Genomic DNA, 15,258 nt, shown 5'->3' with positions numbered 1-15,258 from the left:
CCCTGAAAAATTCCACTGTTGGAAAAGTCATGACTTTTTTTCTATGTTTTTCTATACAAAAATGTGTCATGACTTTTCAGACAGCCCTATTGGAAGTGGAGTGAACACACAGTCTTTCAAATAATTTAACTCTCCCTTTTCTGCAGACCGCCAAAGAACCTTAAGGCAAAGCTGTTTAATGAGAAGGAAATGATTAACAACCTTAACTTGTGTTTCTGAAATTCGAACTCCAAATATTTGTCTACTTAGGAACATCAATAGCATCAACTGGTCAAGTACTGGAACTAATAAGGGAATTGAACAAAGTGGCTTGATAACATCTCGGCATAAAGAAATCAGCATTCCTGTGTTCACTGACAACAATCAGGGCAAAAAAAGATCATAGCCGGGGCGTGACAACGCAATAAAACATCCAGGGAAAAGCAAATTAGAAAATGCATAGACCTTGGGTTTAAAACTCCACCCTTACATGTATCTACACACAGCACTACAGAAACATGCCATGAAGCAGAGGAACGGATACACAGGCCCTTACTCCTGAAAAAGAAGCTCCAACACTCTAAATATGTCAATGTCTTTAAATTAATCAGTGAATATAAATTATAACTAATCTGTATCATAACATTTTAAAGTTTATTTACTTTATGAGTGTGAGAGGGCAAACACCCTGCCATGGTTTCACTCTTTAGTCCTACCCTTAGCCTTTCCCAGTTAGCACAGATCACAGGCATGTGCGTATAGAAAGACCTTGGGACAAGAACCCAGGGCCATCCCATGTGTATTCAATGTCACGGAATGTTATGTTACCACTATACCACTGTGGCTGGCTCTGTGAATTCTTTTTTTTAAACCATAGATCACATGTGATTGCTGAGCAGAGATGGAGAGAGGGAAATGAGAAATCACCTCCTGGGGAGATGGCCATGCCCAATTCCTTCATTTTTCTGGAATTTGGAGCACACATGCACATGTGCCAAGTGTGAGTTTTCAACCCACTGGGTACAGGACTCGAAGCAGTCGGCCATGTGGGAGTCTGGTGCCTTAACCATTATACCACCTGCTGGCCCCTCTCACCGTCGTGATCATTTTTAATGAACCTCAGCAAAATGTCTTATAACATTAGCATGGAAGAAAAACTAAAAAAGAATAGCTAGGAATGTTTAAAATATTAACATTAATGAGATAATTGCCCCACCAGATATGAAAGTAGACAGTTAAGTTCTAGTAATTAAATCGGTGTGGTATCAACTCAGAGCTAACGAATAAATGAGTGACAGAGAACAGATTGTTCAGAAACAAATGTATATAAAAATACACATGTTTTGGAAGAGTGGAGAAAAAGATTATTCAGCAGATTCTATTAGGAAAATCCTACTTTATTTTCAGGAGGCAGAATTATAGCCTTCAAAGATGTCCACACACAAATCCCTAGAACACGTTACCTTATTCAGTCAAAAAGATTTTGCAGGTGTAATTAAGGTTATAGACCTTTAGATAAAGGGTTGGCCAAGTGACCCAAACTAATAGCCCCAGTCAGTAAAAGTAGGGAGCTTTCCTGGCTGTGGTCACTGACAGGATGTGAAGAAAGGTCATAGAGGTGTCCTGGTGTGCTCAGAGAAGCTATGCTCTAAACTCCATCTTCTAGACTCCCAAAATACTCAGACAAAGTAAGGCGACCTCTGTCTACTCTCTGTCTCTGTCTGTCTGTCTGTCTGTCTCACACTTCTCTCTCTCTTTAAAATTTTTATTATATTTTATTTCTTAATTTTTAAATCGCTTCTCCTACCCTCAGGCCTTTTCTTTCTCTTGCTAATTTCAGAAACCATTTTAAATCTGAGGTATGTCCTGGCATGTTCGTGCGGCGTTTTCACTTTTTACCTTAAAAAAATTTTTTTTGTCCTCTTTTCTGGTTGTTTTTGTCTAGTTTTCTTTTTTTTTCTTTTCCTTTTGCTTTTTCTTTTTTTTCCTTAACCTTACTTTTCCACTCTGGTCTTCACTCTCCACACACTGGATGTCTAAACAGACCTAGGTGCACAGTAGCCAAGCATTTAATACTTTTAGAGTAATTGAAATCCTCAATGCTTATTGAACCTCTTGCTTTAAGGAAGAAACTTCTTTTTATAAATCTGAACTCATAATCTCTTTCTGTGAATACCACATTGCAAAGCACAGTAGAGGAGAGATTTTTTTTTGAGAAGTTTTTGCTATAGGGCGTGTGTGCTCACCAGAAAGAGAGAGACAGAGACAGAAAGTGAGGAATCACCCCCCAGGTGGGGATTGCCATGCCGCAATCCCTTCGCATCCATTCCCTCAGGATCTTGGGCATGCACACACATGAGCCCAGTATGAGTTTAAGCCACTGTATCCTGGACTTGAACTGTGGTCAACTACATGGAAGTCTAGCAACATAACCATTATGCCAACTGCTGATACCGAAGAGAGATTTTTTTCACAGAATGACCAGAAACCATCACAGAGGCACAAGAAATATGAGAAACCAAGAAAATATCTCTCTCTTAAGTGAGAAGAACAATCCTTCATCATCCACAAAAACTACAGTAGAACTTGTGGAAATGTCTGATAGAGAATTCAGAATATTCATAGTGACTAAACTAAATGAGATGCAAGAGCTGAGAGACAACAAACCCCAGAAGATGCAGGAGAAAAGAGACAACGAGTTCCAGGAGGTGAGGAAGTTCTTGCACAATCTAAAGAGGAGATACACACCATAAAAAAGAATCAAATTAAGCTATCAGAGATGAAGGCTGCAATTCAGGAAATCAAAATCTCCCTCAAAAGTATTAATAGCAGATTAGTTCATGCAGAAGATCGAATCTCAGATGTTGAAGGCAAAACCTCTAATCTAATAAAAATGACCAAAAAACTGAAAAAATAACCCCCCCAAAATGACAATACTATACAAGAAATACTAGATACCATTAAGTGCCCAAACATCCAGATAATCACTATGCCAGAAGGTGAAGAAACTAAGGGCATTGATAATCTGTTTCATGACATCCTAGAAGAAAACTTTCCAAATCTAGGGAGACATTCAACTACCCAGACTCAAGAAATAGAAAGGACCCCTAATAAAATCAACCCAAGAAGATCTTCTCCAAGGCACATCATAGCCAGATTAGCCAAATCCACAGACAAATACAAGATACTAAAATTGGCAAGAGAGAAACGTCAGGTAACTTATGAAGGTTATCCCATCAGGTTAACATCAGACGTCTCATCAGGTCCAATGCAAGCAAGGAAATAATGGGGAAATATATTGAAAGTGTTCACTGAAAGACAGTTTCAACCAAGAATACTATACCCAGCAAGATTATCCTTCATATGAAAAGAGAGAATAAAAACATTCTCAGATAAACAAGACCTGAAAGAATTTGCCAGTACCAGACCCACTCGTCAAGAAGTTCTGAAAGGAGTGCTCTACCAGGAAAACTAAAGACATACATACAGAAATAAGAGAATAAAAAGCAACCAAGGAAATGACCAACTTAATGCTAGGGACAAGAAATATCAATAAAAACAAAGAAGATTAACTTACAAGATTTAAATGAAAAGATTGGACCACAGTAACACTGAACATTCAACAGAAGAAAGATTAACTACATAAGACTGAACTGGTGAAATAGAGTTTTATGACTTTTGAGTAAAACATTACTAATTTTTAAATTTTGCTTTGTTTTCCCAGTTTAAGGATTTTACTTTCTTTTGAACTATTGATAGGTTCAGCAATTTGTTAAAATAATTTTTCTTCTTTTTTTTTGTTTCTTTAAATGGTAACATAAACTTTTCTTCCTTTCTGACCCCTCTGGAATTGGAAAATATTTGGGAGTATTCTTATTTTGTGGCAGAAGAGTTGTTTGCACAAGTTCAATAATACCTGTTGCATTGAATCAGAAATTGGAAATACTCATTATTGGACAGGGCTTTGACTGGACTGTCATAGCTGAAGATTAATCACAAAACTATGGAACTGAGGTGTATCTCAAGTAAGCCAACAGAAGCTCTTGGAAAGATTGCCTGGCACCATAAACAGTTCTACCTGCTGAGAGGATTAGAGAAGCTATATGAAAGAATTTGTACCATAAAATAACCTGGACTTTTCCAGCCCAGCACTCTAATCAGTAGAGATTGCAAAAGAGCAACCACAACCAGAAGATTATCTTGAGGAAGACTTTGAAGAAAGAAAAAGAGACTCATCTTTGCTAGCAGATGGTATATCACAGAATACTTGGTAGGTAGGGCTGAACTGAGGTTTATGTGTGACTTATGTACTGGGTGTTTGCTTTCCAACAGTTTGAGTAGTTGACATGTAACTATCTTCTCAAAAATATTTAAAACCAAGGACCAGTAGTTAGCATAATGGCTATGTCGCTGGACTCCCATGTAGTTGACCGCGGTTCGAGTCACGGACCCGGTGGCTTAAAACTCACGCCGGGCACGTGTGCGGCGCTGCGTGCCCAAGATCCAAGAGGATAATGGAGAACGGATTGCAGCATGGCCATACCTCCTGGGGGGTGATTTCTCGCTCTGTGTCTCTCTGTCTCTCTCTGTCTGTCTGGCGAGCGCATGTGCCCTATAGCAAAAACCTCTCAAAAAAACAAATAAATAAAATAAAATATTTAAAACCATACTGTCTCTGTTGTTATAGAGTCACAAACAAAATTATAACAAATATTTTGAACATGATTTTTAAAATTCAGTTTTTTGAAAGTTGTTTATTAACTGTCAAGAACTATGGAGCATGAGCAAAAAGTTTTTGATATGTAAAGTAAATGTTTGTGAGAAAATGTAAAAATAAATAAATAATTTAAAAAAAAAAGAAAAAAGGAAAGAAAGGTCTCAGAGATGGGATGTTGCTGGCTTTGAGCATGGGGGCCATGAGGCAGTGAATGAAGTTGGTTGGCCTTTAGAAGTCAGAACAAAAACAGGAAACAGATCAGCCCCAGGACCACTTCTTGGCCTTTTGGTTAAGATCAAGCGCAGATCAGCCCCCAGGATACACCAGAAAAAACTAGTCTTACCAAAATTTTGATTTTAGTGCAGTAAAACCCATGCTCAACTTTTGAGCCATGAAACCATAATGTAAAAACTTTATTTTATTGAAGCTACAAAAATGTTGATAATTTTTCCAATAGCAATAGAAAACTAATACAACTTTGAAAAAGAAAAAGATGTTCACCTCATATTCCACATGACAATTAATTCTGGATTAATTAGTGAGCCAAATATAACAAAACACTTGATGAGATCGTTACATGCATAAACTTAATTTGTAAGGTGTGCATCAGGGGAGAAGAAATAAAAGAAGCTGTAGTAGAATGCGTACACATTTTTGAAGTGGAAAAAGCCCTCTAAGCAACACATAAAATCTAGAAGCAATAAAACCAAAAAAATGAATCAATGTAACCAAACAAAAACTAAATTTTCTGAAAGGCAAAATAATTCAATTAAAAGCAAAAATACAACAAGGGCGAATATTTCTAACATTTGTAATTGGCAGAGTGGTATAAAACAGGTACTACAGTAAGCAAGAAAAATAACAGTAACTTTATAGAAAAACATTATACTGCATAAAACCATGTTATTCCCCATAAAGGCAATTCAAGTGGCCGATAAACATGGGGAGTGGAGCCTGGGAAGCAGCAGTGACGCTAACGATGGTACTTCACCCGTCACATTGGCAAACTTCTCAAAGATTAATAACAGTCATTGACTGGGCATTAAATATACATTTTTCACCTCTCCTACGGTGCATAAGTACATGAGAATGAAATAAAATAAAGCAAAGTCTTTGTGTGTGTGGCTTACCCCACAGCTGAGTCAACTTTACACTTCTTTTTTCCCTTCTGTCGTATAAGATACGCACGCACGCGCGCGCACACACACACACTCGGGTCAGAGCAGCTGAGCTAGGTAGAAGAAATTAAAATCCCAGAGACAAGAGGTCAGGTGTCCCTTAGCTAATTGTGTCATTTCTGTAGGCCCATACAATCCCGACCCCTGTATAGGCATGGGAGATCATGTCGGAGGGGAGCCCCTTTCATTCTATCCGAAAGTCTTCCTGCCCTTGCTCCAACACTGGTAAACTCCCCGCTGCTGGTGGTAAACCTTTGCTTTCACCCTTTTTCCTTCCTTAGGGAGATTTGAAAGAACACCACAGGGAAGAGAAAATAACGCAGTGTGTTAGTTCGAGACATCATTTATGAGATTCTTTGCCCAGGAGGGCTGAGTCTGAGTCCAGTAAAAGGACTCAGGTGAAGTAACAGCCTGACCTCTGCCTGACTACAACCAAGACAGAGAGAAATTTGAGTCCTGGAATGTTCTCTTCAGTAGTACAAAGTGATGGGCATTTGGGGAGGTGACTGGGCCCTGGCTACTCCCACTACCGAAGAAAGGTAGCACCAGGATGCTACTGTGGCTTAGTTAACGAGTAGTAGGTCAGAAATTGGAAATAAACCAAATATTCACAGACACAGCCATGCCTGGATAAATTATTACTGTAGCTATCCTATTAGATACTAGATTGTTTTCTTTTTCTTTTCTTTATTGTTTTTGAGAGATTTTTGCCTTAGGGTGTGTGCGCTTACTGGAGAGAGAAAGACACAGTGAGAGGGAAAGTGAGAAATCACAGCCAAGGGAAATGGTCACACCACAATCCTGTCTTCTCTATTCTTCTCATGGGATCTTGGGCATGCATACACTTGAGTGCCCAGCATGATTTTCAAACCACTGGGTCTAGGACTTGAACTGCAGTCAGTCATGCGGAAGTCCAGTGATGTAACTGCTATGCCATCTGCTAGCCCCAATACTAGATATTTTTCCAAGTTTATTTACTTACTTAAGCAAGAGAGGTACACAGAAAAGAGAAACAGAGAGACAGCACCCCCTACAGGGTCCCACTGCCACCATCCACTCCCAAACCTGGATCCTGAGCAAGCCTTGCGATCAATCAGACTCTTATGGATGGATCCCAAGCCTGGTGGAGTCAAGGAGGTCTCCGGACAGAAACTCTGAAGCTTCCCATATGGATCAGCCTCCAGAGTGCCACCTTCCACGCTGTACCACCATCCAGCCTGTACTAGATACTGCATTTGTGCATGTGTGTGTGTGCGCGTATGTGTGCGTGCATGCTTCCTTTGAACACCATGCAGGGACTAGTGGAGACTGCCTTCACCACACTAAACAGTGCTCAAGTGTGAGACTGTAGGTACTTACACCAGACACCAATCCACAGATCCTCCAGCTGGCCACAGTGTTCCTTTCTTAGTGGTACAAAAGACCTTAAGTAAAGCGATTGTTTCAGCAGGGAGGAAGGTGAGCATCTAAGTCCATCATAAAATAAACTGATGCTTCATAGTTTTTAGGTATCTTCTCTGGATATTTCATTGGTCATATTATATCACTCCTGGAGTCTACTTATCCTTACCCCACAGGACAGCCCTCAGCTTTCCACCAGAGTCCCAGTTCGATCTCCAGCCTCCTGACCAGCAAGGGACTCTGAGGCAGAGTCAGTCTCTGGCCCCAGTTCCAGCTCCAGCTCCCTCAACCCCAGAGATCCTCCTCTCAGGAAGGTAGGCATCGTCTCTTTTTTTTTCTCTTCTTTTTTTTTTTTTTTTGGTTAATTTCCTACTCCTCCTTAACCCACAGGGCAGTCCACAGCTCTCCAGCAGACCCCAGTTTCATCTCCAACCCCCCCCTAGTATTGTGAAGCTCCCTGGGATTCTCCCTTTTATTGAACCACCTGTGAAAAAGGAGATACTGCTCCTCAGACACTTGAACAGAAGCCTCCTCCTGTGGGAATCACATTGCTAAACACAGCAGAAGAGAGACTTCGTCACACATCAGCCCACAGCAAAAGAGAAACACACCTGTTCTCAGTAGAAGAAATATTCTCCTAAAAGGTATCCAAAAGCGAATACATCTCCCAATGGCTAGAAGTAGAAGAAGAGCCTCCGGTTTGAATAAACCAGGACCTTAAGTTTGAAAAAAAAAAAGAAACAGGAATTACGTCTCCATCAAAATAACACAATAACTCACCTCCATCTCTTGAAAAAACAGAAGCAGTAACCAAAATGTCAGAGAAAGAATTTAGAACATTCATGGTGACAAAATTCTGAGTTGGAACAGAAAAGAGACAACAAACTACAGGACATTAGGAAGTCCTTCCATGATATGAAAGAAGAAATGGACACTATAAGAAAGGATCAGATGGAATTATTAGAGATAAAGTCTGTAATATAGGAAACAAAAAACTCTCTTGAAAGTATTACAAGTTGATTAGACCATGCTGAAGATCGAATCTCTAATGTAGAAGATAAAACCTCTGATCTAGAAAAAGAAAAAAAAAAGATAGAAAAAATAACAGCAACAATAAAAACAAAACAAGGATAATATAAGAGAAATACTAGATTCCATTAAACATCCAAACATCAGAATAATTGGTATCCCAGAAGGTAAAGAAACTAATAAGGGAATAGAAAATCTATTCCATGAAATCCTGGAAGAAAACTTCTAAGTCTAGAGAAGCAATCAAACATCCAGACCCAAGAAATACAAAGGACCCCAAATAGAATCAACCGAACAAGATCTTCCCCAAGGCACATCTTAGCCAGACTGGCAATTCCACCCAAATTAATCTACATATTTAATGCAATCCTAATCAAGGTACCAGGCACATTCTTCACAGATCTATAAAAGACAATTATAAAATTTGTCTGGAATCATAAAAGACCTCGTATTGCCAAAACAGTCCTGCACAAGAAGAGTAGAGTGGGCAGCATCTCACTCCCTAACCTAAAAAATATACTACAAAGCTGTGGTAATCAAAAACAGCATGGTATTGGCACAGAAACAGACAGGTGGACCAAGGGAACAGAATAGTGTCTCCAGAAATAAACTCCCAAACATACAGCCAACTGATTTTGACAAAGGGTACCAGTCAATCTAGTGGGAAAAGGAAAACCTCTTCAGTTAATGGTGCTGGATAAACTGAATATCCACCTGCAGAAAGATGAACCTGAATGGATAAAGATATACATAGACTAAAAGTGAAGGGCTGGGAAAAGGTATCCCATGCAAATAGGAACAAACAAACAAACAAAAAAAAACTGGAGTCATGATACTAATTTCTGACAAAATAGGTTTTAAAACAAAAATGGTTCGAAGAGACAAAGAAGGGCACTATATTCTGATAAAGGGTTAATTGATCAAGAAGACATAATGCTTATAAATATCTATGCACCTAACACAGGAGCACCCTCTTGTGTGGAGGAAAGACTGTTAGATCTAAAAGGAGAGAGAGACTGCAGCACACTAATTGTTGGAGATCTCAACATCCCACTATCTCCTCTAGATAGATCATCTAGACAAAAAAATAAGTAAAGAGATAAAGGAGTTAAATGACACCATAAATCAAATGGACTTAACAGACAGCTATAGAACTTTCCACTCAAAACCCACGAGGTACACTTTTTTCCTCACCCCCACACGGAATCTTTTCAAAAATTGACCGCATAATAGGGCACATGGCAGGCCTCTACAGATTCAAGGGCATAAAAACTATATCCAGCATCTTCTCCAACCATGATGGAATTAAACTTGATTTTAATTTCAAGAGAAATCCTGAAAAATACATGGAAACTAACTAACCTACTCCTGAATAAATAAAGACTGAAATCGGGACCAGCAGTTGGAGTAGTGGCTATGTTGCTGGACTCCCATCTAGTCGACCGTGGTTCGAGTCCCAGACCCAGGGGCTTAAAGTCACACCAGGCACATGTGTGTGCGTGCCCAAGATCCTGAGAGGAGAATGGAGGAGACGGGATTGTGGCATGGCTTTCTCACTTTCTGTCTTTCTGTCTCTCTCTGTCTTTCTGGCGAGCACATGCGCCTCATAGCAAAAAACTATCCAATAAATAAATTAATTAAATAAAGACTGATATCAAAAGATTCATGGAAGCCAATGACAATGAGGACAAAAATTTTCATAATTTTTGGGACACTGTTAAAGCAGTCATAAGAGGGAAGTTCATAGCAATTAGTGTACATAAGAAGAAGATGGAAAGAAAGCAAATGGATCACTTAACATCATGCCTCAGAGAATTAGAAATGCAACAGCAAAAAAATCCAAAAAACTCCCAGGAGAAAGGAAATAAATATCTGAGCAGACATAAATGAAACAAAAAAATAAATGAACTATACAGAAAATGAATGAAAGTAAAAGGTGGTTCTTTGAAAAGATAAACAAAATTGATACACCACTAGCAAGACTTATTAAGAAGAGGAGAGAGAGGAACCAGGTAAATCAAATTTGAAATGAAGCAAGCAATATAACAAAAGATATATTAGAGATACAGAACATCACTAGAGGATACTATGAACAACCAACTATATGCCAAGAAACAAGAAAATCTGGATGAGACGGACAAGTTCCTGGATGCATATAATCTACCAAGATTGAGCCAGGAGGATATAGAAAGTCTGAATAGGTCCTTAACAAGCCAATAGATTGAATCGGTAACAAATAATCTCCCAACAAAGAAATGCCCTGACCCCGATGGCTTCACCTCTGAATTCTGTAAAACTTTTAAAAACGAGTTAGTCTCCATTCTGTTCAAGGTATTTCTAAAGATCCAAAAGGATAAATCTCTCCCTAATTCATTCTATGAAGTCTCCATCACCCTTATCCTTAAAACAAGTACAGGACAAGGAAGAAAAACTATAGGCCAATTTCTCTGATAAATATAGACATGATGATTCTCAACAAGATACTAAGCAAATCGTATCCAACAACTTATAAAAAAGATTATACATCATGTCCAGGTAGGCTTTATTACAGGAATGCAAGGTCGGTTCAACATACACAAAACCATAAATGTAATATACCATATTAACAGAAAGAAAGATAAAAACCATATAATCATATCAATTGATGCAGAAAAAGCATTTGATAAGATACAACATCCCTTCATGATCAAGACTCAGCAATATCAACATAGAAGGATCGTTTCTCAACACAATAAAAGCTATCTATGAAAAACCCATAGCGAACATCATCCTGAATGGAGAATAGCTGAAAGCTTTTCCACTAAAAACTGATATAAGACAAGGATGCCCACTTTCTCCACTTCTTTTCAGTATAGTACTGGAAGTCCTCGCCAATGCAATCAGAAAAGAGAATAAAATAAAAGGCATTTAAATAGGAAAAGTAGAGGTGAAATTATCTCTATTTGCAGATGGCATGATTGTATACATAGATGACCCAATGTTATCCATGAAAAAATTCCTGGAAGTAATACATGAATACAGTAAAGTTGCAGGATACAAAATCAACATATAGAAAGCTACAGCATTTCTATATACAAACAGCAGGCAGACTGAAATAGAGCTGAAAAAAGTAATTCCATTTACCATAGCCACACAAAGTATTTGATACCTAGGAATAAATCTAACCAAAGAAGTTAAAGACCTCCACAAAGAAAACTACAAAAAGCTAAAAGAAGCCATTGAAAATGACACAAAAAAGTGGAAGGACATCCCATATTTCTGGATTGGGAGAATTAATATAATCAAAATGGCAATTCTACCCAAGTTAATCTACATATTTAACACAATCCCAATCAAAGTACCAGATACATTCATCACAGATCTAGAAAATACAATCATAAAATTTATCTGGAATCATAAAAGACCTCGTATTCCCAAAGCAATCCTGCATAAAAAGAGTAGATTGGGTGGCATCTCACTACCTAACTCAAAAATATACTACAAAACTATGGTAATCAAAACAGCATGGTATTGGCCCAGAAACAGACAGGTGGACCACTGGAACAGAATAGAGTCCCCAGAAATAAACACCAAAACATACAGCCAACTGATTTTTGACAAAGGGTACCAGTCAATCCAGTGGGAAAAGGAAAACCTCTTCAGCAAATGGCGCTGGGAAAAACTGGACCTGCAGAAAGATGAATCTGAACCCCTACCTCTCACCATTGACAAAAATCAACTCAAAATGGATCAGAGATCGAAACCTAAGACCTCAAACTATAAAACTGCTGCTAGAAAATACTGGGGAAACTCTGGGAGGCATTGGGGCAGGCAAAGACTTCTTAAATAAGACCTCCAAAGTACAGTCAATAATCCCCAAAATAGACAAGTGGGATTACATCAGACTAAGAAGTTTCTGCCTGGCAAAAGACATAGTAATTAGTGTGAATCAACAGCCCTCAGAATGGGAAATTTTATTTTATTTATTTTTTTTTTGGAGAGGTTTTTGCTATAGGGCGCGTGTGCTTGCCAGACAGACAGAGAGAGACAGAGAGACAGAAAGCGAGAAATCACCCCCCAGGGAGGATGGCCATGCCACAATCCCTTCTCCTCCATTCTCCTCTTAGGATTTGGGCGTGCATGCACACGTGTCCGGTGTGAGTTTAAGTCACCGGGTCCGGGACTCGAACCAAGGTCAACTACGTGGGAGTCCAGCGACATAGCCATTACGCTAACTGCTGGTCCCCAGAATGGGAAAGTATTTTTGTAAACTATGCAACAGATAAGGGACTGATAACCAGAATACACAGGGAACTATAGCAGCTATCCCCAAAAAAAGATGATCGACCCTATTAAAGATGGGACAATAAGTTGAAAAAAACACTCTCTAAGAAGGACATACAAATAGCCAAAAGGCATATGAAAAAATGCTCAACATCCCTCATGATAAGGAAGATGCAGATCAAAACCACAATGAGATACCACCTAACCCCCTAACCCCAGTCAAAAAGAATAAAGTTAAAAAAAAAAAAAAAAAAAAGGTAAGTGCTGGAAGGGGTGTGGTGAAAGGGGAACTCTCCTACACTGCTGGTGGGAATGTAAATTGGTCCAGTCACTGTAGAAAACAATTTGGACATTCCTCAAAAATCTTCAAATAGATATGATCCAGCAATCCCACTCTCTAGAATCTACCCAAAGGACAGAAGAATTCTTAATCAGAAAAATGCTTGCAAATCAATGTTTATTGCAGCATTATTCACTAATTGCTAAGATATAGAACCAACCTGAATGCCCACGAACAGATGAATGAATTGAAAAATTGTGGCACATATGCTATATGGAATACTACTCAGTTATAAAAAAAAAAAAAACAAGACCCTGGCTTTTGACAGAAAGTGGATGAATATGGAAGATTTACTGCTGAGTGATGCAAGCCAAGCTATGAAGGGGAGACATTGTATGTCTCCGCTTAATAGATACCAAGTGTCCACTCTATGACCTAAACTGAATGACTAAAGGATATAGAAACATAGTAAACGGCTGTGAATACCAGATACAGTGTGGGGAGAGGGTGAGTGAAGGAGTAGAGTCTGAGGAAGGACATTAAGGAGAAAAATAGAGAGGCAAAACATTTATGGGACAAAGAAATGGGGTATTATCTGTTGAAGATAACATTATAGTATCATCAACTGGACTGTTGAGAAACGTACTCATATTGGACTATTCACTTTGCAAGCTAAATAACGTGATTGAATGCATAAAAAAAAATTGAAATTAATTTAAAAAAAAAAATCATGCCCGAGGATGGGAGGAGCATGGACTCTCCAAATGAGCAGACACGCTCTGGTCCCCAGGTCTCCATAGTTTGCTAAGTCAGTAACACAGTGCAGTTTATTGCATTCCCTGAGCCCTGACCATCTATTTTATGAGGAACAAGGTAAATACATGTAAAACCCTTGATGGTTTCTAACACTCACAAATGTCTGTTACTTTCCCTTTCCAAGAATCTTTCTCTGGAGCCAGCAAGCTTTAGCTGGGGGCTAAATCCAGCATGCCACCTGCTTTTGTAAATAAAATGTATTGGAGCACAGCCAAGCTCATTTGTTTTCGTACCATTTGTGCTCAATGGGGGAGCTGAATATTCACACGAAGACTGTCTAGCTCACAAAGCCTAAAGTATTTACTCTCTGCCTCTTAAGAAAAAAGTCCCAGGACTGTCTAATGGTTTCGCCATCTCTATTGTCTGTGTGAGTTTCACAAAATGATTACACACGTGAGGAGAGAAATCTTACCGATTTCGTACATCCATTTATGAATAAGGCCCTTCTTTACATGTCTATTGCTAATTATACTTTTAACTTCAACTAAATCTTTTTCTATAAGAGCTTATCTGTATATGATAATAAGCTGAACTTCCATATGTTTTATATTTCATGCCTCTCGTAGACGAAAAAGGATGCAGATTCCTTTGACATATTTTTATAATGGAAATTTTAGTTGAGGTATATCTTATCAAATGGGATCCATCTGGCTGCAAGAACAGAAATCACACCCGAAAGTGGTTCGGATGGCCCCAGCCTGACCGACCTCATTGCACATGTCTATGGCAGCGTGGGCTGCTCTGCTGTCCAAGGGTGCACGGCATCACAGGTGGCCCCAGCTCTTCCCCGCTCCTGCTCCTACATCCTCGGCTTGGGATTTCCATCCAAGCTCCTTTTGTTTTTTTATCCTACTTGGCTCCAGACAGCTATGTTCAGACAGGAAGTTGAAGGCTGAATGAGGAAGGGACAGCACAAAGACGACCCTGGGCAACTGCTGTGGCATGGCTGATACGTGGTGCTTGATGTCACTGAGTCCCACGGGCAGGTCCTGGGCTCCCGTCCTGGGCCCTCTCGCACGTATTGTGTGTGCTCAGGTGCCCACAACCCTGGCTAGCTGACGGTGGGGTGGATGGCAGTGTGAGGATTTTGATGGGGGTGCCTGTTCCAGAAGAAATAAACAAGCTTTTTTAAAAATTAGAAAACAAATATAAAAGCACTTCCTTTCCTCCTTGCCTCTCTCTTCATTTATCAGGAATTTTTTCCCCCAGAAATTCTCAGCAGGCTTTCACTTTACCTCTGGCTGACCAAAACGGAGTCACGTTTCGTCTTCCTGCCAAGGAGGATGGGAAAGGAGCCCGGGAGCTTCTATGGCTCATTTGTCTGCCTGCTCGCAGCCCTCCGTGGGTGAGCAGATGAAAGGGCCTTGAGCACGCCTTCTGGGAGGCCGAGCAAGCTCATGCCACAGGGACCAACTGAGGTCCAGACATCACAGTCCGGGTGGAGATCGGCCCTGATTGTGGACCTGGGATTCCTCTTTGGGGCTGGGTCTTGTTATCCACTCCTGCAGTCTCATCAGCACTGGAATCTCTGTTTAAGGAGCATTTTCTTTTTCTTTCTTTCTTTCTTTCTTTCTTTTTTTTTTTTTTTTTTTTTT

Source organism: Tupaia chinensis, unplaced genomic scaffold (assembly GCF_000334495.1).
Source record: "Tupaia chinensis unplaced genomic scaffold, TupChi_1.0 Scaffold142716_1, whole genome shotgun sequence".
Classification (NCBI taxonomy): Eukaryota; Metazoa; Chordata; class Mammalia; order Scandentia; family Tupaiidae; genus Tupaia; species Tupaia belangeri.
Note: the sequence above shows the minus strand (reverse complement) of the source record.